At 35.2% G+C, this 8,619-nt stretch overlaps 1 pseudogene; it reads right to left on the bottom strand.

The window, feature by feature from the left end:
- LOC121100931 lies at nucleotides 1-41 on the bottom strand (annotated as a pseudogene; the record flags this gene model as incomplete).
- Nucleotides 42-8,619: the final 8,578 nt, after the last annotated feature.

Raw genomic sequence — 8,619 nt, 5'->3', positions numbered from 1 at the left:
AGATACTACACTTGATCTTAGCCAAAAGGCCGAGAAGCAATCCATTGTATGAATACAATTTAGGTATCTATTTTTCTCTTAGCAGACATTTGGATGCTTGCAGTCTTTAATCATTATGAATAAAGTCACTATGATATTATTGTACACAGCTTTTTGTGTATGTAAGAATATTTTTTCATAATACCTATTAATGTAATTGCTATGTCATGGACATTGCATATGTCATATGTATTGTGTTTATTAGAAAATGTCAAATGGTCTTACAAAATGGTACCATTTTGTATTCTCACCAGCAATTTGTAAGAATTGCATTTGCTTCAGATCCTTGCCAATATTTGGTATGGCCAGTCTTTATAAATTTTAGTCATTTCAAAAAGTATGCAGTAGTATCTCTTTGTAGTTTTAATCTGCATTTCCTTGATGAATGGTGATATTGAGGATCTTTTCAAATGTGTATTGATTATTATGTATCTTTTTTGGAAAGTGCCTGTTCATTTATTTTGCCCATTTTGATTTTGGGATGTCTGTATTTTTATTACCGATTTATAGAAGTCCTCTATTCTCTCTCTGATCATTGAAGTATCTTTAGCCTATTACTTATCCTTATGGGAGAGCATGTCAGATTTGTTTTACACATTACTTGTCTGATTATTTACTTTTATCTCTTCCTTCCTAACTGTAATACAGATATTAATTCTTTTATTGTATTTTCTTTAAATAAGTATGTTTCGTCCAGCTCACTTTCTCTCAGTCACATTTCCTTTTACATTCAATTATGTCATCTCATCTTCCATCTCTTACTTGATAATTAATTCAATATGTTGAAAGGGAAGAAATGGTGATTTAAAAGTTTTACTTCTTTAATAACAAAATATTGTTCCAAATGATGCTTGTGCCAAAATGATTTAGCAGAATCTTTTTCAATGTACTTTCCCCCACATTTTATGCTGATAATGCTTCTTAAAGCCCGTATGGTGAATTTCTATTGAATCTTTTCAATCTCCTCCGTTTTAGACTTTAAGCAAAAGGACATATTGAGGGAAGCAACTACAGACCAAATTTTTCTGTTCTAATGATGATTCTGTTAGAATGAGGAAAGGGCTCCTATTTCCAAGGACTGATGACCATGGAAAAGAGAATATATTCTTTTAGGTCTTTCTTTGCTAGGCGCTGTGCTTGAAAAGCTGCCACACAGAGAGTATAGTACTCCGTTGGCTTTTATCTGTGCTTGTAGTTTTTCTTAATGACTTCCCAACTTATAATTTTCCTCTATTATTTTGACCCTGATATTTTTTGCATCATTATGATATGTGGGCACCAATTTGATTTTTTAAAAAGCACAAGATGAGAGGTTATTCACTTGGCTGCTTCAGAAAGCAGATCATGGTCAATAGGTAAAGTGGCTTCTAACTGTGTACTACATCAAATGGCTTTTGTAATACTTATCATATCACATTATAGTTAGTTTTTTTTTTTTTTAAGTGACTGCTGGCTGAACTCAGAGCTCATTCATAGGCTGCAATAACTACCAGAACACTTTTTGCCAAGGCTTGTATTAAGCATTTCACAAGCAATATTTCTTTTAATTTTCAAGATAACATTTGAAGTAAGTACTATTATTACCTCTGTTTTACAGATGAGAAAAGTACTGATTAAAGGTGTTAAGTCACACAGCAAGGTGAAAATAAATGAAAGTAAAAGTCTCAGTAGGTCTTTTAGGGATGTAAAAAGCATTTTGGTAGAGTCTCTCCCCTTTGTCTTCATCATTTTTTTGCAGACTGAACTCTATATTGATATTGTTCAAGATGAGTTGCCTGAGTAACACTTTCTTATGGTGATTAATTTGTATCCTATGCTTTCCTGAGCACTGACATTCTAATGGTGCCGGTAAGTCATCATGGATAGAGAGGAGCACACAGATGGTAACACAGAACTCAAATCTCTCCTGTCCTTCTACAGCTTCAATTTCCATTTTTTTTTAATTTGTAAAACTATTTAATATCATCATGTGTGGTGCTCTTCAAAATTCCAAAAAAATAATGTAAATTCATATATAATTAATTATCCCTAAATACTGAAAAGCAAGAGCTAATAAAAAAAATCTGACCTGTAAAGTGAATCTTATTCTACTTTTAGAATTACTCACAATATCTTAATATAAGTGAATAAAATGAACTTCTTTGTTAAAGACATTGCATAGGCAAAGTAGGGAAAACATAAACCTTTCCATCTTAGAACGTTTGTACTAGTAAAATATAATCACTTTTATTAAACTAGACAGATCAACAAAAAAGTAAGCTTAAAAGAACTGTCCTGAAATCTCAGTACCATGCAATTCTTATCACATTTTTTTTTTCATAAAGACATGACAGGAAGGACAAAAACAAAATAATTTCAGATATATTCTCGTTGAGGTGTGTGGTGCGGGAGAGATGCAATTCATTCAACCACTCAATAGAATCCACCCTGTTTTAATGAATGCTATAATGTTCTCTAATTCTAGACATTTTATAGCTTCAAATACCTTTAAGTTCTTGCTAATTTATATTTTAGATGTAAATTTCTTGGCAGTTCTTAAAGATTTTTCATTAAAAAAAATTAGGATTCTGTCAGATGACATACCCTGCTAAATGGAAGTATTTCAGAGTACGTAAAGGGCCTACAAATAGCATAGACTGGGGGTTGACAAACTTTTTCTGTACAGAGCCTGATAGTAAATAGTTTAGGTTTCATGGGTCATACAGACTCTGTCAGACCTTCCAAAGTCCTTGCTTTGCAGAGTAAAAGAACCTTTGAGAAGGTCCCCCAAAAAATGACCATGCAAGGTGAAATTACGCAGAGCAATCTCAATAATTAATGGGTATAATTATGATTGCTCCATAACGTTTAAAATTTTTGTCAAAACATTAAATGGTCACAGCCAATTGTAAATGTACAGGAAATTAAGAAAAACAGTAAAACTAATATTTATTTAGTATACCATGACTTCAAACACTGAAAATGTGGAGAATTAAATTTTTTAAAATTTATTATTCTGGTTGTGATAGTGTATTATAGTTTTGGAAGATGTGTACCATTGGATAAAGGGCACAAGGGATCTGTCTGAGTATTTCTTAGTACTGCATGTGAATTTACAATTCTCTGAAAAATTGATTAAAAAAACTTAGAAGTACTTTGAACAATACTTGCTCTCTTCTTATTGTATAACTAAATATATGGAATGAGCATCTTCTCTGTGCCTTGGTGAATTGCCATGCTTCTTTCTAAGTTTGCATCAACTTCCACTATTTTATCCTTTGCTCTTTCAATTGCAATAAAATATCTCCAAATTTTCCTTTATTGTGAGGATTTTGCCAGTTTCACTTCCTTTGAGGCATCTTCATCTTTTTCATCACACTCACTTTACTTACTATGTTGATAAATTCTCCTTCATCAAATTCCTCTCTGGCTGTGTATCTAGAGTCTCTCTAGTGACAGTAATGTTAACATTCTCATGGTCAGCTATTGCTTCTCTAGCTTTATTTCTGTTATACTCAAATTTCACATCAAGCATTATTACTTTCTATTCAAACACTTTCATCTTTTTTGGGCCAAGTCTCTCTCTTTCTCGATTATCCATTTTTAAAAAACACCACGTGAGTTTATCACTAGGAAAGTAGGAGGTAACACAACAACATGCTTTTCCATCTGTGTGTGAACTGAATAGTAGATGCTCAAAGAGCATTTGCTGATTGGTCATTGATTATGATATGCATCTGTTATTTACACAGTGATTTGGGGACTGAAGAGCTAGCAGCAAAGTTTGTGCTTTATGGAATTACAGTTAATATAACATGGTAACTGAAACTTGAACCATGTTTTTGGGAGATTGGTATTATCTAAATAAACTCTGGTAACTGAAATGTGTGCACATCAGAACCATGCAAAGCAAGGGCTGCCTGTACTCAACCCTGACATTGCAGTGTGAAAGCAGCTGTAGACAAGATGTAAGTATGTAGGCACTGCTGTGTTCCAACAAAACTTTATTTACAAAAAACAGAAAGCTGGAAAGATTTGTCCTGAGTGTCATAGAGTCTGCTGTGTTAAGTGGTCAAACTAGCAAGACTTCTTGCACTGTACTTTATGCTATAGCCTGGCCCTGCTACAAAGTCCTTTCTTGCATATCCCCTCATCCAAAGCTGGCTTCTGTGTCACAAATAAATGAGTAAAAGCAATATTCCCAAGTGTGGAATATGCTGTCTCCATAACCTCAAGAAGCCAAACAAAGGCTGTGCTTCCTTCACAGTGATGGGAGACCCTAGTTGCAATACTTTATCCTTTGTTATGGATGGCATATCTTGGCATATTCCAATTCTCTGGACCCATAAACACCTCACTGATAAGGGTAGCTCCTAAATCTTCATAGGTTTTAAATTCCTATTTCTTAACTATATGAGTTTTTTTTTGTTTTTTTTGTTTTGTTTTGTTTTATCGAAGTTGCCAACATGCTACTTCTTACTCATCATGTCCAAGTAACATAATGCCAACCTTATTACTATATTCTACAGAATATGCATAGGATCCTGGTCCCTTTGGACTATAGCATGATAGAGAGAAGGAGAGTTAACATAAATATCACAATACATACTTTTAAAAAAAAAATTCCGTGTCATTGTTAACCATCTCTGATTCACCTTTCTGATAGGAAAAAAAATATTTTCTTCAGGTAATGACTATATATCATATACTTAAAGTTATGCTAATGTGGTTTAACTACTCCTACCAGGAAAATAGCAATTGGGGCTAATTCTTAGTTGAATTTTGGTAGTCTATTATTAAACTTCAGGATCCCTCTAGCTTTAATAGAGGCTACCCTAGTAAATTAAATGAGAACATGATAAAGACTATTACTCCTACATCCTTTAAGTTTACAAGAGTGGCACTAATCTCTGCCATTCGCTTTAGGTTTTAATTTACTATCTTGACCAAGTTGTTGAAGGAAGAATTCCAGGAACTTGCTGTGGCCTTTCCCATTATAACTCTTACCTCACAGGAATCAATGGAAATGCATGGCAATTTTAATAACATTACTTCAAACTCTTCCTATTCTGTTTCCTTTAAGTCTTGGTAGTCTGTGACTGCTTTGATCAGTAGATGGTATAGTGGAAGTAATGCTATATGCCTTTCAGGGCTATGTCAGAAAAGGCCATGCACTGTCTACCTAATTCCCATGAAATGCTTGCCTTGGGAAAAACCAACTATCCTGTAAGAACTCCAAATACCCTAGAGACTCAGCGTGTACTACTATAGATGACATCCTCACCTGAGCTCTTAACAAACAGCCTCTATCAAATGGTATCCAGGTGAATGAGTTATCCTGGATATCTAATCCAGTTGAGTCTTCAGATGACTACAACCTCAGCTAGTATTTGACCACACCAGCACCAGAAGTCCTGAATAAGAACTGCCCAAATGAGTTCTTCCTGAATTCCTGATCCACAAAACATGAGAGAAATAAATGTTTATTTTAAGCCACTAAGCTTTGAGATAATTTGTTATATGCAATAGTAACCAGAACAAAGGATTATACCAACAAACAAATAAGATGTGCATTTTGATTACATGTTTGAGGACTTGGAAAATTACTAACTGTTGTGTCTGCAGAACAAGTGAAACCAGAGTGAAATGTACCTGGGCCAGGTTCATTTATTATCAATTTATTTTCTCACTGCCATATACTCCCAGGAAATCATTACTGAGTTAATATTTGCAGACTCTTTTGGGGAAGACCTGGAAGAATCATTATATATTTCCTATGATGTTACAGGGTATTGGAGACCCAGCCTCCCATTCATTCTGTGAGTTCTTGGTCTATAAACTGACTTGAGTGTACAAACTGGGCAAGGCATTATGACTTTTATTGGGCTGTTTTTCTTGATTTCCTTTTCAACCAGTATGGATAATGTTTGTTTTACTTTGTTTTATTTTATAAATCAAGCAACGTCACTGTTGGCTACCATATAGCTTTTTTCCCAGAAGCACTGTGTTCTATTAACAGTTACCATAGTGATGGTTGGTTCAGTTCCTGGCTTCCACTCTCACTTTGACACATATTTCCATAATTTCACTCATCTTTCTCCTGACAATTAAGCCTTGCCACCTGGCCTTTATTAATGTGGAATTCAATCACTTTTCTTTCAATCAGATAATATCATTTTAAATCATTCCTAGCCTATAGGGGATAGCCATCGCAGATATTTACCATACTGGTGTACCCCTCACTAACACTTTTCTTCCCACTTTGCTAAATGAATTGCACTCAGGGTTCCCATAGGGTTTCACAGATTTATGTATTATATGCACTCTAATTGCCTATGTTCGTGAGCATTTTATCTTTTCTCCACTGTTTACCAGGGGATGTCTGCATTTCTCTTTATTTAGTGAGGGCAATTACTTTTTCCAGCCTTTCACAAGCTACACAGTAGTAATTAGCACCATCTCCCAGTGTCCTTGTCAAAGGGTTAAATTCTGTGTGACAGGGGAGTGTTCCTATTTAAGGAAACTCTCCTTTATATAACTCTATAGTCTGTTATCCTTGATCTAGCACCCTCAGATCTAATCCCATACATACTTTCCAGAGTCCTGTCTGTAATCTTGGCTGGGTCCTGCAGTTTCTTTGGCATTTAGTGATTTTTTCCCCCTTTAGCAGACCCAGCACTTCCCCAGACAACTTAATCTGGCAAGGAGCAGAAGTGGAGGCATAGCTTGAGAAAGGAATGTGTTGTCTTGCAAGCAGAGGTGTCTACATCATCATTAAGTATGGATAAATGGTAGTCTTTAAACAGGGAGGAGTGAGACATTTCTGAAAGCCCAGAGAGTTTAAGGTTGTCTTAAGTGTCAACGTTCTAGGAACCATTGACCCGGATATCAACATCCTTAATCTCAGGATTCCACTCTTCCCTATCAAAGCCCAGACTTCTTCTGTTCTCTAGCATCAGAAAATACGAATACTTTCTATGTATTTCGAAGGAGGCATTGTGACTTTCATATATTGCCTTAAAACAGTGATCAATCAAAGTTTCTTTGTCTTTTTCCATGCATTGATAGTACCCCGCAAGAGACACCTAATTTCTACATTATAATGACTTCTTTTTTAATTTCTTAAATGCTTGAGGTATTGTATTACCCAGTGCATTTATTTTCATTGTTCACTACTAATTAAAATTTAATAATTGCATTGCTCTAGCATACCAGGACTTATCAGTACTCCCTGACTATCAGCTTTAGGATTCACCATGGTGGCCAGCCACTGGGTCACCTAGCTCTAATATCCCATTTTATAGTTCACTTTTTAGAATCGCTCTTGACACCAATTGGCTTATGTCATGGTCTTCAAAAACAGTATCTAAGATAGGAATTTTTATGCAGAAGCTGTACTGGGGAAGACATCCTGGAACAACAGTTGTAGGAAAGTGAAGGGAATAGGACAGGACAGGGGAAGAAGTTGAATTGTAATGCAGATGCAACAGAAGACTCAGCCAGCCCCATGGGCATCTGTGGAATTAAAGCTTTTTAGCATCTCAGAACTGTTCCAAGTTAAAGTAACAAGGCCAAGACTTCAGAAACATGCATGTAACAGTCACTGATATCATCAATGGTCATGACCTTGGAAAAGGCGGTTTCCTCAGACTAAGGGCCATTTCCAAAATGAACCAATTTTAAGCCATCTGTAGCCAATACTCATGACTATTGGAGGAATGAATGTCTCCATCGAGAAAAGGTAGCTCAACCAAAGCTTTAAAGAAATGCAACCCTTAGACTTCCTGCCCAATTAGAGCTCTCACCATATACTTTGTGAAAGAGAAATCAGAAACAAAACCTCACTGAAGGGTATATCCAGAGGGAAATGGTTACAGTTTCTTCCACCCATAGAGTTTGGACAGATATAATTATCAACATATATCTGTATTGAACAATCTTCAAGTTAATGAATGACTATAGAATACTTATATTTAGCAACCCTGCTAAGCCAACTTTGCCTGGTTGTGGCAACCAGTATTCTGTGGTCCAGATAGACAAAATCAGTAGCCTAGTTCTAGCTTTCCAAGTGAGTCTTAGACTTAATTCTGTCTAGATTGACTGCCTGTAAAAACCATTGCCCCAGTGACAAGAGTTTTGATAGAATTTAACTGTTAAGATTAAAGACTCAATTTGGAATGATATTTTAAAAAATAAACTACATTGAGAGAATCAGAAATACTTTAGTAATATAAAGTTTATAAAACATTTTAATTGACAAGAAATGGGAGAGAGAAAACATTAGGAACTTCTGGTTTCTCTAGATTATAAGCAATTTGGCGACAGAAATGACTGCATTGTGTTCACTCCTACAGTCCCATTAGCAGGTTTGATACTCACTGATACCTGTTTAGTGAAATGAAAACGTGTCTCAACAATATTTCAATATAATTATCTATGGACCTCTCAAGCCTTGTGCCTCTGTTTTTTTTTTTTTTTAGGGTCTTTTTTTTTTTTTTTTTTTTGATAAGTCTGACTAGGGGGTAATCAATTTTGTTTATTCTTTCAAAGAACCAGCTACTAGTTTTGTCGATCTGTTCTACTGCGTTGTTTTTTTTTTTT

The sequence above is a fragment of the Ursus maritimus genome, unplaced genomic scaffold (assembly GCF_017311325.1).
Source record: "Ursus maritimus isolate PB19 unplaced genomic scaffold, ASM1731132v1 scaffold_564, whole genome shotgun sequence".
NCBI lineage: Eukaryota > Metazoa > Chordata > Mammalia > Carnivora > Ursidae > Ursus > Ursus maritimus.
Note: the sequence above shows the minus strand (reverse complement) of the source record. Positions and strands in the feature narration are given on the sequence as shown.